The sequence below is a fragment of the Symphalangus syndactylus genome, chromosome 5, assembly GCF_028878055.3.
Source record: "Symphalangus syndactylus isolate Jambi chromosome 5, NHGRI_mSymSyn1-v2.1_pri, whole genome shotgun sequence".
NCBI lineage: Eukaryota > Metazoa > Chordata > Mammalia > Primates > Hylobatidae > Symphalangus > Symphalangus syndactylus.
The window spans coordinates 131330246-131356713 of NC_072427.2; the positions used below are offsets into that span (position 1 = coordinate 131330246).

General features: G+C 41.5%; 1 protein-coding gene and 1 pseudogene across 8 annotated transcripts in view; both read left to right on the forward strand.

Moving 5' to 3' along the window:
• The window catches only part of BCAT1 (branched chain amino acid transaminase 1), a 139892-nt gene that overhangs the window by 6899 nt on the left and 106525 nt on the right, over positions 1–26468 (forward strand). The gene's annotated exons all lie outside the window — the stretch shown is intronic.
• Positions 23360–25667, forward strand: LOC129483247 (dolichyl-diphosphooligosaccharide--protein glycosyltransferase subunit DAD1-like; annotated as a pseudogene).

Sequence of the window (26468 nt, forward strand, 5' to 3'; positions counted from 1 at the left end):
CCCACTTAGATAATTTCCCCTACCTGTTGTACCTGTCAAAGGAGAAGGCCAGTATGGCCATGTTCTTTGCAGGTGACCCCACCTTAGCCACAGCTGATTGTAGCAAGGGTGTATATTTGGCCCAAGTCCAGCCATCTTTTTTATTTTTTTGAGGTGGAGTCTTGCTCTGTCACCCAGGCTGGAGTGCAGTGGTGTGATTTTGGCTCACTGCAACCTCCGCCTCCCGGGTTCAAGCAATTCTCCTGCCTCAGCCTCCTGAGTAGCTGGGATTACAGGTGCCCATGACCACACTTGGCTTTGTATTTTTGTATTTTTAGTAGAGACGGGGTTTCACCATGTTGGCCAGGCTGGTCTAGAATTCTTGACCTCAAGTGATCCGCCCGCCTTGGCCTCCCAAACTGCTGGGATTACATGCCCAGCCAGCCATCTTTTACTTCCTTCTTATTCTCTTATTCCACATATTCAATCAGGTACCATGTCCTGTGGACTCTGTCTTCTCTGAATCTGTAGGTTCTGTCTTTCCCATTACCCTGCATACTGGTTTATGCTCTCGTTACTTCTCACTTGAATTATTCCAAAAGTCTCCCAACTGGTCTGAAGCTTAATTTTCATTACATGCTGTTCGATGTCATTACACCACTCAAAATCTATGGCTTCCCCATTGTCTCCTGAGTTGAGTTTAGTGCATGAGACCTTTTAAAATCTACCTACACCTCTTCTATATGCATGCATTTCTCTGGTCATAAGAGAGGATTTGATCTATCTCAAAATGAGTTCTTATGTTTGCATTTACTGGTTTTTAACTCCCCCCATCCTATCTATAATTTGCACCACTGTGCTCACCATGCAGCCCACTCCCCAGAAAACTTGTGAGAACAGTGATCATGTTTTTGCAGTGGAATGAACATGGGCGAAAGGTGGGAAGGTATGCATAGATTTACATTTTGAAGTCAGGAAATAAGATACTGATCAATGCTTTAATTCGACTGTGCTTATTACCTTTTCCTCTGTTGCAGCATGAACCTTGCCCCAATAAGATATTGATCATATGCTGCAACTCCTCTGCACTTACCTTTTCTTCTACCATGGCATGAACCTTGCACCATTGTTGGTGCTTTACAGATATTAGTTGAGTTAAATCGAGCGCCTATTTCTGGATTTTCACGATTCAGATTAATTGATTCTGTTTTATACTTCTCTGTTTTTGAACGGTACATACATCTGTCCACGCTTGGATTTCTTTGGAATTAAAGCTTTAATTGACTTCCAAAAGACAGAGGATTATAAAAACACAGAGAACAGTAAAGTATTTACATGGTCTTAATGACTATTGCCAAACTCATATAGCTGCTATTAATGCCTATTGCCAAACTCATATAGCTGCAAACTCATGTAGCTTAATGCCTATTGCCAAACTCATATAGCTGCTATATATGTCTACTGGCAAACTCACATAGCTGGTTAATCTTAAATTGATTGTAGGAAAAGTCATGCAAAATGATGCTACATAGGAATATAAACTGAACACCACAAAAATCGTAATGAATAAACTCAGTAATGCCAGCCTGTTCAATCACTAGTTTTCAGATTAAGGCAGTATGTAAAGGGAAACATCCTTGGAATGGTCTTAGAATATAGAACAAAGTCATGTGTTTGGGAATCTTAACCAATTCCGATACTGTTCAACATGTTTTTCTTTGTTGCAAACAATGCAGTTTTTAAGCAAACTAATGAATGCATACCCTGACAAACAAATCCAACAAAAGAGGCACTTAGAGCAGTGTTCATTGAATCCTAGAATTTTGAAAGAAAAAATCTATTAGGTCATTTTGGGCTTTTACTTCTGCTGAAGAAGGATTGTTCTTTTGAGTTTATTTTTCTAGCTTTCAGTTCTATTCCATTTAAATGCCTCGAGAAATAGGACTTCTCAAATTCCCTGTGGAGAGTTCTGGCACCTACTATATTCACTTTCGAAGGTCTCCTGATAACTGATTTCCTTTTTCTTTTGGTTATACACATCAACTCTTCATGGTTGGCTCTGCTGATAGTTTTCCATGAGTCTTTTTATTTTTATTTTTATTTTTTGAGACGGAGTCTTGCTCTGTCGCCCAGGCTGGAGTGCAGTGGCTCAATCTCGGCTCACTGCAAGCTCCGCCTGCCGGGTTCATGCCATTCTCCTGCCTCAGCCTTTCCGAGTAACTGGGACTACAGGCGCCCGCCACCACGCCCGGCTAATTTTTTGTATTTTTAGTAGAGACGAGGTTTCACCATGGTCTCGATCTCCTGACCTCGTGATCCGCCCGCCTCGGCCTCCCAGAGTGCTGGGATTACAAGCGTGAGCCACCGCGCCTGGCCCAATAGTTTTCCATGAGTCTTTATGCTTATTTAAAAGAAATCATATAACATTAATCATATAACATGTAACCATTACTTGGTTATAAAGCATGATATTAACTAAACTGGCTTTTAAAAATTCAATAACATTAGAGCAAATATTTTATTAATATTGTCAGTAATTCCATGAATATATAGATGTAGGATGTGAATAAAGTTTATGCCCCTTAATAACTGAGTGTGTTAATGTTGCATTTGCTGGTTAACTGGCACCTTCCCACCTCTTGATCAATGTTCTTACAACAGTATGTGAGGGAGTACTTTAGTCTACCACTTGATGTTCAAGGACAACACTTCGAAGCTTGAAATGAGGGATTGTTTTAACCATATTAACGTAACTGCGTAGTTTACAATAGATTTAATGATTCAACATCATTGTTAATATTTAGTTTAATTAAAAGTGCCTTATATTAACTCGTACACATGTGAAATGACTTATCAACAAGATTATTTATTGCAGCATTGTTTGTGATTACAAAGATTGGAAGTCATTTGCATAGTCATTAGGTGTAAAAAATAATGACATTAAAAGAAAACAATTGAGGAAAGAACCAGTAAGCTCTCAGGTAGAGACAAAAAGAAAGTTACCGTGAGCCTTTTCACTGTATATATTTATATATTTGATGTTTGACACGTGAGTTTATTATAATCAAAATTGAATTAAAAAAAATTGAAGCCTTATAATGAAATTAGCTTGACACCAGAGTCATTATCAAGAAAATCTGAAATACTGGTACCTATGCACATTTTATTTTATTATTTTTAGTTTTATTATTTTTTTGAGTCAGAGTCTTGCTGTGTCGCCCAGGCTGGAGTGCAGTGGTGTGATCTCAGCTCACTGCAATCTCCAGCCTCCCAGGTTCAAGTGATTCTCCTCAGCCTCCCTAGTAGCTGGGATTACAGAGCCTGCCACCATGCTTGGCTAATTTTTGTATTTTTAGTAGTGACAGAGTTTTGCCATGCTGGCCACGCTGATCTCAAACTCCTGACCTCAGGTGGTCCACCTGCGTCAGCCTCCCAGAGTGTTGGGATTACAGGCATGAGCCACTGCACCTGGCCATTTAAGCAAATTTTAGTTAAGACTAGTAACATATTTTTGACAGTATTTCCAAAGTGTTGTATTTAATTTAACTAATTGAAAATTATCTATTAAGAAAGCAAGTTTATACTTCATAGTATACACATTGTAATGATTCATAGTAACCATTATATGAAGAGTGTCTAAACTTTTCTTCAAATCTACCATTTATGTAGTACAATAATGACCAGCAAACAATGGCTAAGTTTTACTTAATTAGACATTTGTGTAGCTCCTACCAAGGCTACCAGACTTTGTACCCAGTAATAGGAAAACAGAAATAATTCAAGCATTATTCTCACTCTTGAGAAACAATTCTATTTAGGGAGATATATATAAAAAGCAAAGGTGGCTGGGTGCAGGGGCTCATGCCTGTAATCCCAGCACTTTGGGAGGCCGAGGCAGGCAGATCACTTGAGGCCAGGAGTTCGAGACTAGCCTGACCAACATGGCGAAACCCTGTTTCTACTAAACATACAAAAATTAGCTGGGTGTGGTGGCATGCACCTGCAATCGCAGCTACTCGGCAGGCTGAGGCAGAGAATTGCTTGAACCTGGGAGGTGGAGGCTGCAGTAAGCCGAGATTGCACCACTGTACTCCAGCCTGGGTGACAGAGCAAGACTCCATCTCAATAAATAAATAAATAAATAAATAAATAAATAAATAAATAACAAAGGCCATAAAGTGCATATAGTAGGTGCTACAGTAGAAGTCTGCACAAGGTTCTGTGTATGTGGAAAAGACAAGTCAGAAAAATTAGGAAAGGCTTTATTGGGAGGAGACATTTAAGCAGAACCATGAAAGAAGACCAGATGAACACGGTGGTAAGAGCACTTGTACACAACCCCATACTCCTGGGCCCAGACTCACTTGCTCATTCCCTAATCGTGGAAGACCTTGAGGAAAAGCACACTGGGCTTCCCTTCCAGCCCACTGGTAAATACAGAGAGGCCTAAGCACCCAACATCACCCAGGGAATGCACCATTGGGACTTAAAGCATTGGCAACCCAGCACCCAGTTAAATTCCCCATGTCACTGTTTCCACATTGTCCCCATCACCTTCATTCTCTTGATGCTCTGCATTTTCTCTCTTAACTTGACCCGCAGTAGGCCCTCCCACTCAAATCTGCCCACAACACCCTTTGCAACCAATATTACCACACTCCACTTCATCTTCCCTAAGGGTTTCCTGCTCCTCCTGGTCTTAGGTGAGGTCATTTCTCTGCCAACCTTTAAAGTGGAGGCTGCTCATTTTCTCTGCCCCTCATCCAGGGCTGGAGTGGGGCTGATGCCCTTCACCCTGCCCAGTACTGTTTCCACATTAGACTCCTTGCATAGCATCTGCTCTCTGCTACTCAGATCAGCAGTCTGTGCTCTCTCTTCCTCTAACCATCATTGGAAGACATCCCAGTCCCTCTGGCCCCATTATCCACTGTAGATTTTAGCACTTACCTCTTCTCTTCCCTCCCATGTGCTGTTTTCCCATTTATTTTAAGGTGCATGTGGATGGCCCGTTCCCCTTCCTGGCATCTTAGTCCCTTTAATTTCTCATTTCCATTAGTTTGCTACATTCCTCATATGCCAGCTACGCCTATGGCCATATCGCAGACCTTTGAATCACACACCAAATTCCATCAAGTCCTATGAGTCATTTTTGGTCCAAGATCTATCTCACATCTATGCAGTCCTATCTATTTTAACAACCATGTGCCCAGTTTAGGCCACTGTCTTCTCTTCACTGAATATATGTGTTTTTACTTTTTCTCATCCCCATTTGTTTCTCAGACACAATTTTTTCTGCAGAGCAGAGTGATCACATCAGTCACCTGCTTGAAAAACTCCTCAACCCGGTGGGGCATGGTGACTCACAGCCCCAGCACTGTAATCCCAGAACTTTGAGAGGCTGAGGTGGGAGGATCACTTGAGCCTAGGAGGAGCTGAAGTGATCTGTGATCACATCACTGCACTCCAGCCTGGGCTGCAGAGTGACACCCTATCTCAAAAACAAGCAAACAAACAAACAAAAAATTTTTATTAAGCAAAAAACATCTTCAACCTCTTCCTGTTATGTTTTGAATAAAACCCAAAGTCCCCACCAGAAGTTCCCAAGGGATCTGGTCCTTCTCATCTTTACAGCCTCATCTTGTTTTGCCGTTTCCACCTCCCTCATCCCCCACACTCTTTTTCTTCGGGGCCTTTGCACTTGCTGATGCTTCTGCCTGGAAGGTCTACTTCCGATTCCCCATCCAGCGGTGCCTTATCACCCTGCCCTTCCAACCTCAGATTGGATGCTACTTCCTCAAAGAGACCCTTGGGACTCCCGTGTTTCCCAGGCTTTCAGCGCCCTCATCTCAACTTGCAATGATTGTATTGGGGTGATTATTTGTATGATTTTGGGATTGATATCTAACCCTTCCACTAGACCATACATTTCTTGAGAGCAGAGAGCATATCCAGTTTTTTACCACTGTGCAACCATATGTTGTCCAATGCTTGGCCCATAATAGGGGGTTGGTGAATGTGGTAGGCTGAATCATAGCTGCCAAGGATGCCCATAGCCTAATCCCCAGAAGCTTTCATGGTAAAAGGGATTTTGCAGATCATGATTAAGTTATGGATCTTGAGATGGAGAGATTATCCTCGATTATCTAAATGGGTGCAGTATAATCAGTAGGGTCTTTATAAGAGGGAGGCAGAGGGTCAAAAGCAGAATCAGAGAAGGAGATGCCACAGTGGAAGCAAAGGGGTGTGTGTGTGTGTGTGTGTGTGTGAGAGAGAGAGAGAGAGTGAGATTGAGATTTAAAGAGCTCCATTACTTGATCTGAGGATGAGGATGAGCCAAAGAATGCAGGTGGCTTGTAGAAGCTGGAAAAGCCAAGAAAACAGATTCTCACTCTAGAGCCTCCAGAAGGAATGCTGCTCTGCTGACACCTTGATTTGGAACTTCCAGAACCATAAGATAATAATTTTATGTAGTTTCAAGGCTGGGCGCAGTGGCTCATGCCTGTAATTCCAGCGGTTTGGGAGGCCGAGGTGGGTGGATCACTTGAGGTCAGGAGTTTGAGACTAGCCTGGCCAACATGGTGAAACCCTGTCTGTACTGAATATACAAAAATTAGCCGGGTGTGGTGGTGCACGCCTATAGACCCAGCTACTTGGGAAGCTGGGGCAGGAGAATCACTTCAACCCGGGAGGTAGAGATTGCAGTAAGCTGAGATTGTGCCACTGCACTTGAGCCTGGGCTACAGAGTGAGACTTCGTCAAAAAAAAAAAAAAAAAAAAGAATAATTTTGTGTAATTTCAGGCCACAAAGTCTGCAGTCGTATGTTACAACAGCAGTAGTAAATGCATACAGATTTTGGTACCTGGAAATGGTGTGCTACTGTAACAAATACCTAAACAATGTGGAAGTGGCTTTTGAATTGGGTGTTGGGCAGCATACGGAAGAATTTTGAGGAGCATGATAGGAAAAGCCTAGCTTGCCTTAGAAAGACTGTTAGTAGAAGTAGCGATGTTAAAGGCGCTGCTGGTCAGGACTTGGAAGTGAGGAGTGTGGTAAAGAAAATGTGTTTCATTTTAGTGAATATCAAAGTCATTGTAGAAGGTTGGCAGAAGTGTAGATTTTTATAATGTGTTGTTGGTGAGGGCTGAGAAAGAAATGAGGACCATGTTTAGGGAAACTGGAGGAAAAAGGATCCTTGTTATACAGTGGAATGAAACTGTGGAATTGTGTCTTACAGTTATATGGAAAACAGAATTTGTTTGAACTTGGATATTTGGCTTAGCTTTCCAAGTAAAGTATTGAAGGTGTAGCCTGGTTTCCTCTTGCTGTTTTATAGTAAAATACCAGAGAAAAAGGGATAAATTGAGGTAGGAACTGTTAAGAAAAAGGAACAAAGACATGATGACTTGGGAAATTCTCAGGATACCTGGTTTGTAAAAGATGCTAAAATTAGAAGATTCACTGTCAGGAAAGTGTGCTCTGGAGAGGAAGCCAAGGGTGAGTTCCTTGTGGCGTAGGTTAGGGGCTGTGGCAGGGATGCAGGGAACAGATGATGGTGACTTGGACTAGGGGTCTGACAGGGTATGGGAAAATAGAGAGGAATGAGTTCATTCTGTTGGGAGTTTGTATTGAGTTCCTTGATTCCATGAGTGGAAACACATGTAGAGCTCTCTTTCCTGGCCACCTAAGCTCTCTGACCATATCCCTGACTCTCTCCAGAATGCCCTGCCTTCATGTCCACTTGAGGACAAGTCATCTTTTTCTGCATTTTGCCTGCTGGATTCCTCCCTGGACTAAAGATCCAATGAGGGGTGGTTTCTAGCTTTCTGCTCCTTCCCACAACACTCCGTCAGTGAGTCTTCCGGATGTCCTGTAGGCAACTCACTGGATCCACTTGGTCCATGGAAGAATCACTACCACATCCATTTCACCTTGGGCACAGACCAGAGGGTGAGGCAGTCATGTCCTGCAGTCACCGGGTAGCTTACAAGTGCTAATACAGCAATAGCTTAATTAGAGAGAGAGAGAAGAAGAAGAATGTTATGGGGCCTGTTTCTATAAAGGAAACCACAATATCTTGATCAAGAGACCCTAAAACAGGAAGAACCAGAGCAGCTGGTGCCAAAATGTAGAAAAAACTGAGATGTGGCAAGTGGTACAACTGATAGCCAAGGACCAAAAATTTGTATCCCCCTGTAATCCCAGCACTTTGGGAGGCCGAGACAGGTGGATCACCTGAGGTCAGGAGTTTGAGACCAGCCTGGCCAATATGGTGAAACCCTGTCTCTACTAAAAATACAAAAATTAGCTGGGCATTGTGGTGTGCACCTATAGTCTCAGCTACTTGGGAGGCTGAGGCAGGAAAATTGCTTGAACCTGGGAGGCAGAGGTTGCAGTGAGCCAAGATCGCACCACTGCACTCCAGCCTGGGTGACAAGAGTTAAACTCTGTCTCAAAAAAATAAAAAGAAAAATTTGTACCCTCTTCTTTTCTCTTGCCTCAGGATAACTGAGATTCTTATAATGCATTTATTGAACAAATATTTGAGGAGTACCCATTTTGTAAGCATCAGACACTGCTCAAGGTCTTGAGGCTGTGAGGGTGTATTAGTCCATTTTCACACTGCTATAAAGAACTACCTGAGACTGGGCGATTTATAAAGAAAAGAGGTTTAATTGCATTACAGTTCATCATGGCTAGAAAGTCCTCAGGAAACTTACAATCATGGCGGAAGGTGAAGGGGAAGCAAGGCACATCTTACATGGTGGCAGGAGACAGAGAGAGAGAAGGGGGAAGTGCCACACTTTTAAACCATCAGATCTTGTGATGATATAGGAGTTAAGAAGAAATCACTTAGGCAGATAGGGTATGGGAGTCCTTGGTAAGGCTTTTCTTTTTAATGAAAAGCAGCCCCAAATTATTTTCTAACAAAGAGCAGCCTGTAAAGTCGCGCTGCAGACATAGACAAGCAAGCTGGGAGCTTGCACAGGTGAATGCCGGCAGAAACTAGGAACCAGACATGTTCAAGGTGGCGGCTCCATCTTCCCTTCTCTGCCAGCCAAGTGTACAGTAAGGAGCAGACAAGCTGATGCCGGCCAAGAGGAGAATTCATGTGCATAATAAGATTAGGGTGGGGCAACCAGCCTTCCCAGTGCACTATGTAAACATCGTACCTGATTGAACCAATCTGTGAGCCCTATGTAAATCAGACACCACCTCCTCAAGCCTGACTATAAAATCAGGCACATTCACCACCTGCCAGTCTTTCCTCTCAGAAGTCCCCTCTCTCTCACTAGAGAGAGAGCTGTTTTCCTTTCTCCTTCTGCCTATTAACCTGTGCTCCTAAACTCCCTGTGTGTGTCCATGTCCTGAATTTTTCTGGCGTGAGAGGATGAACCCCTGGTATACACCCCAGAAAACACAGCCATTTCAGTGAGAACTCACTTACTATTGACCCCCATGATCCAATCACCTTCAACCAGGTTCCTCCCCTGACACCAGGGGATTAAAATTCCACATGAGGTTTGAGTAGGGACACAGAGCCAAACCATATCAGAGGGTGAAGAGTAGGTAAAGTTGCTGTTCTTCTGCACCCTGCAGGGAAAGGCCATATAACACATGGTTATGAGCACAAACTGGGACTGGACTGCGGGTGTGTGAGCCCCAGCTTTGCTACTGAGTGACTCCCAGCAAGTTATTAAACTGTGCCTAAGTTTTTTTATTTATGAAATGGTGGTAATAGTATAACCCACCTCTCATGGATGATGTGAGGATTAAATAAAATAACAAACGTTGCCGGGTACAGTGGTGCACACCTGTAATCCCAACACATTAGGAGGCTGAGGCCCAAGGATTACTTGAGGTTAGAAGCTTGAGACCAGCCTGGCCAACATAGTGAAACCCCGTCTCTGCTAAAAATACAACAACAAAAAAAAAGGCCAGGCTTGGTGGCTCACACTTGTAATCCCAGCACTTTGGGAGGCCGAGGCGGGCAGATCACAAGGTCAGGAGTTTGAGACCAGACTGGCCAATATGGTGAATCCCCATCTCTACTAAAAGTATAAAAATTAGTCAAGCGTGGTGGTGGGCACCTGTAGTCCCAGCTACTATGGAGGCTGAGGCAGGAGAATCACTTGAACCTGGGAGGCAGAAGTTTCAGTGAGCCGAGATTGCGCCACTGCACTCCAGCCTGGGTGACGGAGCGAGACTCCATCTCAAAACAAAACAAAACAAACAAACAAAAAAATTAACCAGGCGTGGTGGCATACACTTGTAATCCCAGCTACTCAGGAGGCTGAGGCACAAGAATCACTTGAACCCAGGAGGTGGAGGTTGCAGTGAGCCAAGATCGTCCCACTGCACTCCAGTCTGTGGGACAGAAGGAGACTCTGTCTGCAACAAAGAAACAAAAACAAATATAAAGCACTTGTAACAGGGTCCAGTCTGAAAAAGTACTATGTAAATACTGTAAGTATTAACTAATATTATTATAATTTATCCTTATATAGTAACATCAAATATTTTCAATCAGTGATGCAATATGAACAAAATGAAATGATGCAGTAGTGACAGAACTGAGAGAAAGCTGGTACAAATTTATACTGACTGGTCAGGGAAAGCTTCACAGAAAAGGTGAACTTTCAGCTGACACCTGAGTACCATGATCTGGAGGTAAGGGTGTCCCATGCATATGGAACAGCAAATGAAACTTCCCAGAGCATAATCTGAGAGGGGAGATTTCAGGAGTGGAGCCACATCATTGAAGTTCCTTAGTCCTGGTAAGTGTGGATTTTATTCTAAGTGTGGTGAAATGCCCCTGAGAGGTTTTGAGTAGTAGATGGAATTCCATTTTTAAAAGTCACTGGTGAGTCAAGTAGTGTACTATGGTTACATTTTTTTCCCCTTATACCTCATTTTGTTTTTCCTGCAGTTAATTCCTGTGTTATTTCCTTTTATTTACTTACCTTACTGTATATTTGTTATGAATTCTTTCCAGTTCCCAACTTCCTGACAGCCTCTCAACGTAATTTTGCTTAGGTTAAATGTATCTGACAGTTCATTTTCTTTTTTTTCTCTGTACTCTTTCTGCTACTGTTCTCATTCTTGCACTAATTTGTGCTGGTTTCTCTCTGAGCCAGCTGCACAGCTGCCTGCCTAAGACTTCCTCTTGGCATCTTTTACCATCTCTCTGTGTTACATCCCCGGTTTTCTGAATCTTGTGGCATTTTCCTTTTTAGTTTACTTCACTTCCTCATTTGTGTTGCACATATGCTCCAGTTGTTTTTAGATAAAGAGTGCATCAGAGGTAGATGTTTTGATTCCTTACATGCCTGACTTTTTGTTCTACTTTTGCTCTAGGTTAATACTTGATTTTGAATAATATCCTAGGTTAGAAATGATTTTTCATCAGCATTTTAAGGGAATTGCTTTATTGTTTTCTAGTTTCCTGTGTTACTGAAAAGAAGTCCAGAGGGGCTTGTATTTCAGGTCCTTTTTATGTGTAACCTATTTTTGTTCCTTGAGGTATTCAGGGTCTCTTTTTATTGCTAATTTGGGGAGCTTTATCATAACATGGGTCCTTAGTCATTCATCCTAGAAAATTTTCTTGTCCTATGTCTTTGATGATTTCTTCTCCTCTGCTTTCCCTCTTTCCTCATTCTTAAACTTCTATTTGTTTGATATTAGACCTCCTTGTTTGATCTAATTTAATTTTTCTCTCCTAGTGTCCAATTTTTGAGGTGGGAGAAAGACTTCATCAATGTTATCTTTCAACCTTTCCCTTGAATTTTAAAATTTTACACTGCATATTTCTTCTGATTAATCCTTTAAAAAAATAACATCCTGGGCTGGGCGCAGTGGCTCACACCTGTAATCTCAGCACTTTGGGAGGCTGAGGGGGGAGCAGATCACCTGAGGTCAGGAGCTCAAGACCAGTCTGGCCAACATGATCAAACCCTGTCTCTACTAAAAATACAAAAACTTAGCCAGGCGTGGTGGTGGGCTCCTGTAGTCCCAGCTACTTGGGAGGCTGAGGCAGGAGAATCATCAGAACCTGGGAGGAGGAGGTTGTAGTGAGCTGAGATTGTGCCATTGTACTCCAACCTGGGTGACAGAGCAAGACTCCATCTCAAAAAAAAAAAAAAAAAAAAGGGCCCTGTTCCACTGAGGCTGCAGTGCTGAGCACAGAGGGATACTACCTCCAAATTCCAAACACATTTGACACATCTAAAGAACTTTCTCAAGGATGACTAAACTAATTCTGCAAGCTTTAGCCTACAACTTTTCTCCAATTTATATTTAATAGAAGGCTGGAGATTGAACAGAAAGGAAATAAGATTATTTGGAAATAAAAAATTGTCAGCCAAGCAAGGAGAGCTTGGCATTTCTGGAAACTTCTTTACCCTGGAAGAGGTAGAAAAGTGATTCTCCCATTTCCCCAACATAGCAGTCACTAAAAATTAAGCGAGAAAAATGCTTTGCCTAGAGGAACTGTAGCTTGTGAACACTTGACTTGTGCCTCTGGTGTATGGGACATAGCAGTGTCAGCTCTGCCCCGGGACAGTCAAGGCTGGCTGGTGCTGCCTGTGGTTAGAGTCAAGAGAGGGGTCTTTGATGGGCGCAGTTTGCAGTTCCAGAGTTTAGTAGAGCAAAGATGTCATGAACTATGTGAACTCTGCGGAAAGGTGTCATAGAAACCCCTCAAAAGGACACTGTCTAAGAAGGCTACTTGCTGGGGCAAGGAGACCCCAGGGGTCAGAGGCTGTGTAGGGAATAATGCCAGAGCTGGGGTTGAAGGAGAATCCTTAGAGGTGAGACAGAATGTGCATCATTGCAGTGGGGCTGTGCAAGGCAGCGGTCTCCGCTGGAGGTGAGGACAAGGGGGAGGGGAGGTTGTGAACAATCCGTAAATGACCATGATGCAATAGAAAGCCAGAATTTGGGCATTTGCCATAGGAGAGGCCCTCCAGTGCCAGATTATAATGGTCACAGACAAATGAGATTTTAAACCATTTCCTCTAATTCATGGTCCACACTTAACCCCATGGGTCCTGGAAACAGCAGCTGGAGAGTGGAGAGGAAAGTGATGTGGGAGAGAGAAAACTTTCTTTACCCTTTTCATAACTGAGTTTATGAAGTAAACTGACAGTAGAAAGATAAATAGGAGAAAAGACATAAATTTATTTTGTGCATACACATGGGAGTCCCGTAAAATATGAGACTCAAAGAAAGGCCAGATGATTGAAGTTTATGTAGTATTCCTGAGCTACAAAAAAGGAATCAGGGCTTGAGGCTTATTGAGGGGAGGTGGTGACAGGTTGTAGGAGGGTGAGGAGAGGAAGTGTATAGCGAGCATAAGTTGTCTTGTTATGCAGATAAAAAGTCTCTCAGGTGATAAAAGTTGTCTCAGAGTCCCCTATCAGAAGAATAGGTAATAGCCTGTGACAAGGTCTACCTGGGCAAGGTGTCGAGTCTTCTCCCTGGTGATAAAATCTTCCCAGGTTGATGAGATTTTTATCAAAGTTTTTTTCTTTATAGATACAAATTTTGTTTACAAAAAAACAGTTTTTCAGAGCTACTCCTGTGTCTACAGTGTCTCAGAATAACTAACTGGAAATACATCAAATAAGCATGTCCTGATGTGACATATTCTGGTCATATTTTGGGATGAGCTCCAATGCTGAAAAAACAGGAACTCCATTTCTGTTGGATGTGCCAACCTAAAATAATCAAAAGGGTCAGAATCTAGTGTAAAGAGAGTTTATTCAAGTGCAAAATTTAAGGACAGTGCTAGGGAAACATGGATCCCAAAGAATGGAAGTCAGTGTTCTGAACTGTAGAAGTTTGGGAATGTTTATATAGAGAGAGTTTAGGGAAGCTTAACAGAATTTCAGCATCTTTCTGTGTGAGGCTTAATGCCTAGTTACAATGATCTGATTAGTCAAGGTGGTCTCTTTCATTTGGGAAAGGCATATTTAACATTTCACAGGCTGGGAGCGGTGGCTCATGCCTGTAATCTCAGCACTTTGGGAGGCCAAGGCGGGTAGACCATCTGAGGTCAGGAGTTCGAGACCAGCCTGGCCAATATGGTGAAATCCCTTCTCTACTAAAAATACAAAAAATAGAAAATAAAAAAATAAAAAAAAAATTTGCTGGGCATGGTGGCGCATGCCTGTAATCCCAGCTACTCGGGAAGCTGAGGCAGGAGAATTGCTTGAACCTGGGAGGCAGAGGTTGTGGTGAGCCAAGATGGCACCATTGCACTCCAGCCTGGGCAATAAGAGTGAAACTCCATCTCAAACAACAACAACAACAACAACAACAACAACAACAACAACAAAACATTTCACACTGAAGGTGTAACAGTCATGGGTTTGTATTTTCGTTTTTTCTTTTTCTTTCTTTTTTTTTTTTGAGACTGTATCGCTCTGTATTGCAGGCTGGCATGGCACAATCACAGCTCGCTGCAGCTTCAATCTTGTGGGCTCAAGCTATCCTACCACCTCAGTCTCCCAACTAGCTGAGACCACAGTCATGTGCCACCACGCCCGGCTAATTTATTTTTTATTTTTTGTAGAGACCGGATCCACCTTTTGCCCAGGCTGGTCTGAAACTCCTGGACTCAAACAGTTCTCCTGCCTCAGCCTCCCAAAGTGCCTGGATTACAGGCATGGGCTACTGTGCTCATCCCATGGGGTCTTTTGTGAGTTTTGTGTGGGGTCTCTGGTGTGAGTTAGGTACAGTACAATAAAGGAGACAGTTAATCCATTAATCCATAACAAAGATCAGTGAAGGAGGAAGGTCTGGTCTCTGGTCTCTCCCAGTCATTTTCAGAACTAGAACGATGAGAAGAGAGTGAATCTATAACCTAAGAAGCAGAATTGCAAACATGCTATGTGACTCAGTTTCCAGGACTTAACTTCTCCCTTGGCATAATAAATAATTTTAGAGAGTTTTGAAATTTTGTTTTCTTTTCAGATGTTACCAGCCTCAGCTTGCTGGGTGGTGGTGGCTGCTCAGACAATAAAGCATTGAATGCAATGTGAGGTCAAAGTTTTATTACAGATCATACTGGTCTTTTAAGTACTTGCAGCAAGATTTTCCTAATACTTAAAAGTGGCTGGAAACTCAATAGGATCGTGTGATCATCTCCAGATGGGGATGGTAGATTTTTGAAAGTGGGTGTGAAGGGCAGTAATGAGAGAAAAATAAAACTATTCCTGGTTGTACTCTCCCAAGTCAAGGTCATTCAATGAATGGTTATATAGATTTGCAACAAAAGTCCCTCTTTTCAGCCTCATCTTTGGAAGCACCTGGATTCTCTATTCCGAGCCTTTCTGAGATGAGGGAAAGGTGGCTTCTCACCAGTATCTCCTTCTTTGTGCAATACAGTTTCAGTTCTTTCTAATCTACAGAGTTAGTTCCTTCTCTACTATCAGCTTTCTACCTTCCAAAATGTGTTAATGTCACTCATTATCATGTTTCCCATTCTCTTTCCCTTATGGATTAAATTTTAAAAGACAACGGTATTTGTTTAAGTGAATATCTAAAGAGATGTGGAGAAAGGTTCATGTGTTCAGTCTACCATGTTTAATTGGAGTCACTGGTAGATTTTTAAGGAAAAATAACATTCTAGGTTTTTCCAGTATTGCTATGTAGCTTGTCTGTTTAGATCACCTTGCATTCTTCTCTTTCTCTCTTGTAACTTGATTTGTTTCTTCCCTTTTTTTTTTTCGAGACAGTCTCACTTTGTTGCCCAGGCTGGAGTACAGTGGCACGATCTCGTCTCATTGCTACCTCCGTCTCCCAGGTTCAAGTGATTCTCCCACTTCACCTTCCCAAGTAGCCGGGATTACAGGCGTCTTATAACTTGATTTTTACTCATTTCATTATCATCCAAGAGATGGAATTTAACTCAAAGCAAATGACTATTGTTTCAAATACAAATCTTAATCAGCGAGAAAATATTATAACTTAGAGTTGAACTGGGGTTTGGAGATTATATGTGTTTTTTCAAATTATTCTGTCCCACATTTAACAGACAAGTGAAGATTTTTAAAATAATTTCTCTGCAATTTTTTATTTAGCAATTTCCAAACCTATTGTGTTAGGCAGGGTTCTCCAGGGAAACAGAACCAACAGGGCATATCTATATCTACATTTATATCTTTATCTATATCTATGTCTATAATCTTTCTATCTCTCTATCGAGATCGAGAGAGAGAGAGATTTATTTTAAGGAATTGGTTCATGTGATTGTGGGAGCTGGCAAGATTGAAATCCATAGGGCAAGTTGGTCAGCTGGAAATTCTGGTAAGAGTTGATGCTGCAGTCGTGAGTCTGAAATTTGCAGGGCAGGGCAGGTACAGTATCTATTGCAATTGCAGTCCTGAGGCCAAATGCCTTCTTCAGGAAACCTCCATCTTTTTTGCTCTTAAGGCCTTCAACTAATTGGATGAGGCCCTCCCACACTGAGGGCAATCTCCTTTCTCAAAGTCTGCTGATTTAAATGGTAATCACATCTAAAAAATACTTTCACTGCAACATTTGAACTTGTGTTGTCTAAGCAATTGGGCACCATAGCTTAGCCAAGTAGACACGTGAAATTAACCATCACATTGTAGAGATGAAAGAACTACTGTTTCAAAAAACAACTATTTTTGAATCCGTCATTTATCAACGGATTCACCAATGGTTAACCTTTATATATGCTTTCTCTTTCTCCCAAGTACTGAATCATATGAAAATAAATTATGGTTGTGATATTTCCGATCTAAATACTTCATATGGGACATTCTCCTACGTAACACACCTAAGAAGATTAATATTAATTCAGTGAGATCACGTCATAATCTGGTTCATATATAACTTTCCCTAGTTGACCTCAAAATATGTTTGTTTTGTTTACACATTATTCTTTATAGTTATGTCTCTTTTAATACAGATCAGTATGTGTGTGTTTTTGCTGCTATTGTTTTTTAATGACATTGTCTGTTTTGAATAATTCAGGCTCATGGGCTATTTCACATCCTGAATTTCTCTAATTTTATCTTTATGATTACAGCCAGGCTCTAATTCTTGGCAAGAATACCACTGAAGTGAGGTTGTGTACTCCTAATTGCCTTGCATCAGGAGACACATGATATGCATTGGTTCCTGCATTAGTCATGTTAAGTTTGACCACTTGGTGAAGGTGGTGGCCACCATTTTTCGCCCTTGTAAAGGGACATATTCTCCTTTTAAATTAATATGTAATTTGTGGCACAAGACTTTGAGACTGTGTAAATAGCCCATTCTCTGACAACCTTTCTTCTGATGACTTTAGCATTAATGGATCTAATTATATCATTCTTGGCACTGAGTAGCATTCTTGTGTAAAGAAGGGGTTCTCTTTCTCTCCCTCCTCTCATTATAATTTGTTACTGTTATTTTCTTACAAGTTACTAAGAATTACTCAAAGGCAGTATTTTTCAATAAATCATTGGTAATTTATGGTCTTCTCACTCTAGAAAAGGGAGGATGGGTCAGAAAGCTGAGGGGAAGGCCGGGCGCGGTGGCTCACGCTTGTAATCCCAGCACTTTGGGAGGCCGAGGCGGGCGGATCACGAGGTCAGGAGATCGAGACCATGGTGAAACCCCGTCTCTACTAAAAATACAAAAAATTAGCTGGGCGTGGTGGCGGGCGCCTGTAGTCCCAGCTACTCGGAGAGGCTGAGGCAGGAGAATGGCGTGAACCCGGGAGGCGGAGCTTGCAGTGAGCCGAGATCGCGCCACTGCACTCCAGCCTGGGCGACAGAGCGAGACTCTGTCTCAAAAAAAAAAAAAAAAAAAAAAAGAAAGCTGAGGGGAAAAAAAGGGAGGAAACGAGAATGTATATTATCGACATAATTGGTTGACAATGTCTAGTGCTGTAATTATGCCATCATGCAGATTAAAAAGCCACCTGTGAAAAATCAACTTGTATTGTTTTGTTTTGTTTGATTTTTAATAAATCCTTATAGTGTATGAATAAAAATTAAATTAATTGATCAGTATCTTCACTAATGGCAGAGAAGGGGATGGACTGAGCAGATTCTCCTTTTACTCTGATATTTGTTAAGTGCCCTGTGTGGTCTGAAGACCTGGGTTTTAGTACCAGCCCTCTCTCTGTAGGTGTGTTACTTTGGTCAAGGCAATCAATTTTCTTGATACTCAGTTTGGTTCTCTCTGATATGAACATAAGAAATATACTTCAAGGCCAGGTGTGGTGGCTTATGCCTGTAATTCCAGCATTATGGGAAGCCGAGGTGGGAGGATCGCTTGGGCTCAGGAGTTTGAGACCAGGCTGGGCAACATGGCAAAACCCCAACTCTACAAAAAAACAAACAAAAAAATTAGCCAGGCATGGTGGTGCACGCCTGTAGTCCCAGCTACTCAGGAGGCTGAGGCAGGAGAATCGCTTGAACCCGGGAGGTGGAGGTTGCAGTGATCTGAGATTGTGCCACTGCACTCCAGCCTGGGTGACAGAGAGAGACCCTGTCTAAAAAAAATATATATATATATATATATACACACACTTGAATGCTTCATGTCCCTTGCTCAGTGACAGCCCCATCCTCTGCTTCTGCACAGTTGACCAAGGCTTCTCAGTCTACTCCTGTGTAGAAAAGAATTAAAGTAGGCCTGAGGCTGCTAGTCTTAGAAAGGCTTGCGAAGTTGGCCCTTGTCTGGTGTCTGGGAACTTGAATTTCTGGAGGGTTCTCACCATTCCCTGAAAAGAATGACTCATGATGGCTAAAATATTTGTACAAACAATGAAGTTTCTGCTGAACATCTGCTTCCTTCTGAGAGTCTGGAATTTTAGGATGTGCTAGGTAGGGGTGTTTACATGACAGCCCCACATAAAAACCTTGGGCACTGAGTGTCTAATGAGATTCCCTAGTAAGTAATATTTTACACATACTATCACAACTCGTTGCTGGAGGAGTTAAGTGCATCCTGTGTGACTCCACTGGGAGAGGACTCTGGGAAGCCCATGTCTGATTTCCTTTGTCTCATGTACCTTTTCCTTTTGCTGATTTTTGCCTTGTAATTTTTTTTTTTTTTTTTTTTGAGAGACGGAGTCTTACTCTGTCGCCCAGACTGGAGTGCAGTGGTCCCATGTCGGCTCACTGCAGCCTCTGCCTCCTGGGTTCAAGCAATTCTCCTGTCTCAGCCTCCCGAGTAGCTGGGACTACAGGTGCGCACTGCCACACCCGGCCAATTTTTGTATTTTTAGTAGAGACGGGGGTTTCACCATGTTGGCCAGGATGGTCTTGATCTCCTGACCTCGTGATCTGCCTGCCTCGGCCTCCCAAAGTGCTGGAATTACCAGCGTGGGCCACTGTGCCCGGCCATAATTTTTATCCTGTAATAAATTATAGTCGAAAGTATTGAGTCCTGTGAATCAACTTAGAGAATCACCAAACTGCTTCCAATTTTCTCATCTGTAAAATGGGTTGCTATAATAATAATGATATCTACCTTATGGGGTTGTTTCAAGTATGAAAAATATGGTGAAATATGTGTGAAACTAAGGGCCTGATGTAGGATGAGTCATACAGAGGGTGGTTATTATTATGGATCATATTAACCCTTCAGGTAAAAAACATCTTGTAGCTGGGCAAGGTGGCACATGCCTATAGTCCCAGCTACTTGGGGGACTGAGGCAGGTGGATCGCTTGAGCCTAGGAGTTCAAGGCTGTAGTATGCTATGATCATGTCTATCATAGCCGCTGGACTCCAGCTTGGACAATGTAATGAGATTCTGTCTCAAAAAAAAGGAAAAATCTTGTGTTTGCCTGTGTGCTCATGTCTTTGTTGGAATAATACTGACACTTTCACTCAAATTAACTCTCAAATCTTTGATTATTCATTTGATGGGAACAACAGGTTTATGTGCCAGCTTATCGGGACCCCTAGTTCTTTCATTAAAGTGTGTAAGTGTGCGTGTATGTGTGTATGTGTGCGTGTATGTGTGTATGTGTGCACACGTGTGCTAGTTTTCTTATCTAACAACGAAGTCCTTTGGGAGGTTTACTTTTTCTTTACTATTTTTTTCATGCTTTCCTTTGATGTGCACCTGGCAATTTATAGAGCCAATATGTACTACATATTCTGCTGCAGAAAATTACAGAGGTGAGGAAGGAGCAGGAAGCAGATTTAGAAAGGAATGTTACAGTTTATCAAGTTGTGACTAATGGAAGCTATTAAAACAAAAGGTACCAACCCATCTTAAATATTCACTGCCTCTACAACTATTTTTCTGTAACTGTTGTTCTTTGTCAGCTCTGGGTGGAGGGAATATTCCTGAATGTTTTATTAAGTAATTCAAAGATCTTCCTAGGTATGTGTATCAAAGATCCCATGATGTATCTGTCTTGTAAATTGAGACTGGCATATATTGGGCTTACATTATTGGGAAAAACGTATGTCATCATCATTGGTGAAAAAGAGTTTCCATACCAGTTTTTTCTAAGTAGAGAGATAAGTGAATCAGACTTTTGGAGGAGGTACGTTTTAACTCACTGGAGGATCACACCAAGTCTGAACATCTAAGGAACCCTAGTGGAAAATTGGTTTTCCTGTATGCCGTTCTAGCAATCTGAGAAAAGGCCTAAAAAAAAGCCAGTGTCCCTGTGATATTGTGAAATACATGTATTTGGTCTTTGTTCCTGTTTCCTGGCATGCAATTACTAAAAATCCTTGGAATCTCCAAAGTGCTGTCTTTTTGTATGGTAGTGTTGACTGATAGCTTCAGAGTGGGGCTGGTCAAGTTGATCACCAATGGCCAGTGGTTTAATCAGTCATGCCTATGTAATGAAGCCTCCATGAAAACCCAAAGGGAATGCACTGGGGAGCTTCTAAGAAGTGTTTTTTACCTTCCCATGAGCCTCCTGTGCTAAACACGTGGAGGCTCACGGGAAGGTAAGCAAAAACTCATTCACATGCTGGGAGGGTGGCACATCCCAGCTCCACGAGGACAAAAGCTCCTGTGCTCAGGACCTTTCCAGACTTGGACCTTGTATCTCTTCATTGGCTTTTATTTGTATTTAAAAAAATATCCTGAGTGATAAACTGGTAAATGTAAGTGTCTTCCTCAGTTCTGTGAACCACGCTAGCAAATTAATCAAACCCGAAAAGGGGGTCATGGCAACCCCAACTTGAAGCCTCTTGGTCAGCAGTTCCAGAGACCTGAACTTATGACTGGTTGGAAGGACGGGGTGCTCTTGTGGGACTGAGCCCTCAACTTGTGGGATCTGATGCTATCTCTGGGTAGACAGTGTTGGAGCTGAATTGGAGGACACCTAGCTTGTGTCCACTGCAGAATTGATTGCTTGCTTCCTACTGGGGAGAAATCCCTATATATTTTGGGGTCCAGAAGTCTTCTGTGTTGATTGTTTTTGTGCGAGAGCAGAGGAAAAATGGTTTGAGAGTTTTTCTGGAAACGGCCTCTCTTAGTATAGTGGTAGAAGCACTCAAAAAAAAAATATGCTACTCCAAAAATAAAAAATGAAAATAAAAATAAAAATCTGGAGTGGTCACTTTGCCAAGAGGATTTATGGAGCATCTAAGGCCAAGCATTACTTCTCAGCCCTGCAGCAGGCCTCTAATTAAGCCATGCCACAGAGTGCAGTTTATAGAGAGGTGGAGTTCCTGTGGATTCATTCTTCTTTCTAAAATTATAAATAACTCAGCTTCCAAACATGCCATATTACCTCACAAGGCCTAAAGACTCAGTATGAATCTTCAACTTTACAATTATAACCGACATAGATTGAGATCTTCCTGGATGTTAAAATAGGCTTTACATGATTTATCTCATTAGTCCTATTTATTCTATTATTAATATTATTTTACAGATAGAGAAATGGAAACACAGAGAGGGTATTAGTCCATTTTCATGCTGCTAATAAAGACATACCCAAGACAGGGTAATTTATAAAGAAAAAGAGGTTTAATGGACTCACATTTCCACACGGCTGGGAGGCCTCACAATCATGGCGGAAGGCAAAATGCACTTCTTACCTGGTGGTGGCAAGAGAGAACACGAGAACCAAGCGAAAGGGGTTTCCCCTTATAAAACCATCAGATAACGTGAGACTTATTCACTACCACAGAAACTATATGGGGGAAACCGCCCCCATGATTCAATTATCTTCCACCGGGTCCCTCCCACAACACATGGAGCTACAATTCAAGATGAGATTTGTGTGGAGACATAGCTAACCCATATCAGTAAGTAATTAGACAAACCTTGCAAAGCTAGTAAGTGGTATTGCTGGAATTAAATCTGCCAGTGTCATTCCAGAGTCTATGTGATTTACTGGTGTGTTATAGGGTCCACCTATAAGCTTGATAACCTTATGTTAGAACAAATAACCACGACATATTCTGTTCAGCAGTTTGCACTTCCTTTTGACTTCTATAGGGGAGGAAGCTGAGGTTCGGGGACATTAAAGTGGGGTTTAGAGACATTAGGTGGTTTACCCAAGCTTTATCTACTAGATACTAGATAATTGTCTATCTTATAATAAAGCTAGAACTTAAACCCAGCTGGACGATGGAGCTAGAGCTTAAAACAAAATCTTCTAATGAGCTCAGAACTCATGGCTTAATAAGATTTGGGAAAAGTCCTGGGAACATTTCACTGTCTGTCCAGAAATGTGAGGAAGTTAGGAGAAAAGGCAAAGTATCTCATAAATAGATAAAGGCAGTTCGGTAAGTAGCTTGAATAAATAGCCATATTTAAAATCTAATTTGGTTCTTTTGTGCCTAACACAATTGACTTTATGCTGGTATCTATTTTCTGCTCTCTCTGTCTCTCCACATGTGTGTATGCATGTGTTATAAAATATATCAGCCCATTGATCAATTTTTAATTTAAGCAAAAACATGGTAGATTAATATATTCAATCAATATATTGAGTAGACATTTATCGAGGCTCACACATTTATCTGACTGTCTACTAATACTGGAAACCCAAAGAGAAAGAAATCACCCCCTAGACAGGTGGAGGCTGATACATAAACGATCAGGGTAATAATCAAGTGTCATAACTAGTCTACTACATGCAATGTTAAACCATCATCTCTACCATGCAAAATTCATACTCTTGGGGATACAGGAAAACTTTCCAGAGAAGTACACAGGACAGGAAGGTGTTAGGAAACCAGTCAGTTTCCCGGTCCTCGATCAGGTCACAGTGACTTGTGATTCTATTTTGAACATGGATCTTCAATCTTTATTTTGATAGCAAGGGTTTTAAACTTTTGATATTTGATATACTTCTGAAAATCAAATTTCATATTCTAAAATTAAGTATTTTTGCCCTTAACTAACTTGAACATAATATTATAATACATTAACATATATTATTAATAATAAATAGGACCCCTGGAAGTCCAAGAGAGACATGAGGCTTATTTGGTATGTTAAAATCAGACAGGAAGTGTTGTTAAATAAGAAATGGTGTTACACTTTCTTTGAGTTATATTTGTATGGATATGTTGTTAATATGTGTTCCAAGATTGTATGAGATTCCTAAAAATCTGATATGGATATCAGTGTGGTTGTTGGCTCCTCTATGAGCCTGGGGAGCACTGGCCGGTGTACCTTGCATCCATTCATGTCAGCGCTGGTAGTGTCAGGCGCCTGATGGTTCTTTTAAGAGTACTTGAGCTCTACTCTGCAGTGTCTGAAGTTGCTGGGTATACACCTGCTGTATATACTGCTGACTAGGGCACTGCAATTCACTTACTGTCTTCTCATGGAGACCTTCCCCTTCAACTCTTTCCTCTTGGGTTTCACATCTTGGGTGAGGAGTTTCATCCTAGTAGTTTGCCTGAGAATACAGGTGAACCCACAGAACAAAGGGGACTTCGAAGTCATCTCCTTGGAGTGAGACTTTGCTTCCTTCTCTTTGCTAGCACCATCTTGCACCTTATCGTCATGAACTTTGTTGGCTGAATCATTCCCATTTACTTAATTGAAGAGTAAGAAACTGGAACAATGTTCACTTTTATTTTCCTGGATAAGAGTTCTTGAGATGGCAGCTTGTTTGACACATGGATTTTCTTCAAATTTGCACTTACTACCAACTGTGATTTGGTGTGCAGGAGGAGAGCCCAGAGAAGTTCCCTCTTTCTGTGTCAGAACAACTATGTAACGAACATTTATTAACCTGACCTCTGCCTTCCATTAAGTGTAACCTTTTGCCTTCCAAATTAAAAAGTTCCACATTACTCCAAAAATGAAAAATGAAAATAAAAATAAAAGGCTGATATGTCATGGTATATGCAGTACATTGCTTTATTCTGATTTTTTTTTTCTAAAAGCCTTTTGCAAATGCTAAAATGCTGTGTCTTCAAGGAAATTCATGAAAAGGACCTTGACAGGTATTCTTAAACACAGGTTTCTGATAACTTTGGAGATCACACCTGTGGACTAGGTAAAAGCGTCCAAAGCGCTGATGAAAAATTGATGCATTCATGCAGTTTGCTAACCCAACATCAAGGAGCACAAGAATTAATTACATGGGACTGAGTGGATGAAGGACTGAAATTATTTTTTAAATGGCTTTTTGTTTGAAACATTAATTTTTTAATGTTTTGTTTTCCAGACTCAAGGAAATTTTTTTTTCTTTTGAGCTATTTATAGCTTACAGCATTGGGGTAAAGTATACTTCTGTGAGCAAAATGGAAACCTTTACTTTTCTTTCTACCTGAATTCTTCAGAATTTGGAAACTATTCATCAGTGTTCTTATTTTCTGGCAATATAGTTATTTGCATAAGTTCAATAAGAACCTATTTTTGGCCAGGTGGCTCACGCCTGTAATCCCAGCACCTTGGGAGGCCGAGGCTGGTGGATCACAAGGTCAGGAGTTTGAGACCAGCCTGGCCAAGGTGGTGAAACCCTGTCTCTACTAAAACTACAAAAATTAGCCAGGCGCGGTGGCAGGCGCCTGTAATCCCAGCTACTTGGGAGGCTGAGGCAGGAGAATCGTTTGAACCTTGGGTGGCAGAGGTTGCAGTGAGCCGAGATCACACCACTGCTCCAGCCTGGGGGACAAAAGTGAGACTCTATCTCCAAACAAACAAACAAACAAACAAACAAAAAACCAAAAAGCAAACAAATATAAAAAAGAGCTTATTTTCTTTTGTAACTGGACACATTGGAAACAGTGGTTATTTTACCACGGCTTTCACTGGAATGTCATTTTTTGAATGCAACCGGACTGCTTTGAGGGATTGATGTTGACTTTTTAAAGCCAATATATTGACTTGGAAAAAGACACACCTGGTACCTTACCCACACAATTCCTTTATAGGATTTCTAACTTTGCAGTAAGTAAAGAATGTCACTTTCTGACAGGCCCAGGAACCTCAAGATACTTTGGAGACGTTGAAAAGAGAGAATTTCACACAATTCATACAGGTTTTACAGGCACAGTCTGATGGCGAATCCTTGGCTTGGCTTCATTGCCTCAAGAGTTTATTTTTTTGACAGAGAATCTCACTCTGTCACCCATTCTGGAGTGCGGTGGTACCATCTTGGCTCACTGAAACCTCTGCTTCCTGGATTCAAGTGATTCTCCTGCTTCAGCCTCCCAAGTAGCTGGGATTACAGGCATGTGTTGCTGCACCCAGCTAATTTTTTGTATTTTTGGTAGAGATGAGGTTTCACCATATTTCCCAGGCCGGTCTTGAACTCCTGACCTCAGGTGATCCACCCACCTCGGCCTCTCAAAGTGCTGGGATTACAGGCGTGAGCCACTGTGCCCAGCCCTTGAGAGGTTTCAAAAGACTTAATCTGAGATTCCTTATGAAAAAGTTCCAACAAAGACAACTTAAGAGCCATCCCTGTAGAAAATATATCTATTTAAATATCATCTGTTTTATCCCACACTGTTTGTTTTGCGTTGCAAGCCATTATCTCCTAGGCATGGGTGATCCACTTTGAGAGGAAAATCCACACATCATTGTGCCTAATTTGCTGCCACCTGTGTTTGTGCTGGATCTTGCCAGGGTTAGCTTTATTTTCTTTTGATTGGCAAAATTCTGAAAAGGCATGTAGCTTCACAGTAGAGCAAAAAGAGTAACTTAATTGAAAGTCATGACTTTCAGGAGTCTAATGATGCTAATATTATATTTTCTTCTAGAGAGGTGTCTTTATTGTATGTAATTCCCTGAAGAAATGTAAAGATTTATCTAATTCCTATTGCTCTGACAGTTGTGCTTAATAGAAGCATTGAAGTAAAATAAAAATAACCTTTTTAATCAATCTGTGTATTTCTGTTGCCCACCAAGATGTTTAATTTTTTCTTGATCTTTGCTTTTGTTTATGTGAAAATATTTATGTCTATATCATTTCTGTATATATCACAGAAAGGTTTTCACTTGCTTGACATTTTATTCTACAATGATTTTTAGTTTAAGTTTAAAGAATGGCGGCCGGGCGCGGTGGCTCACGCT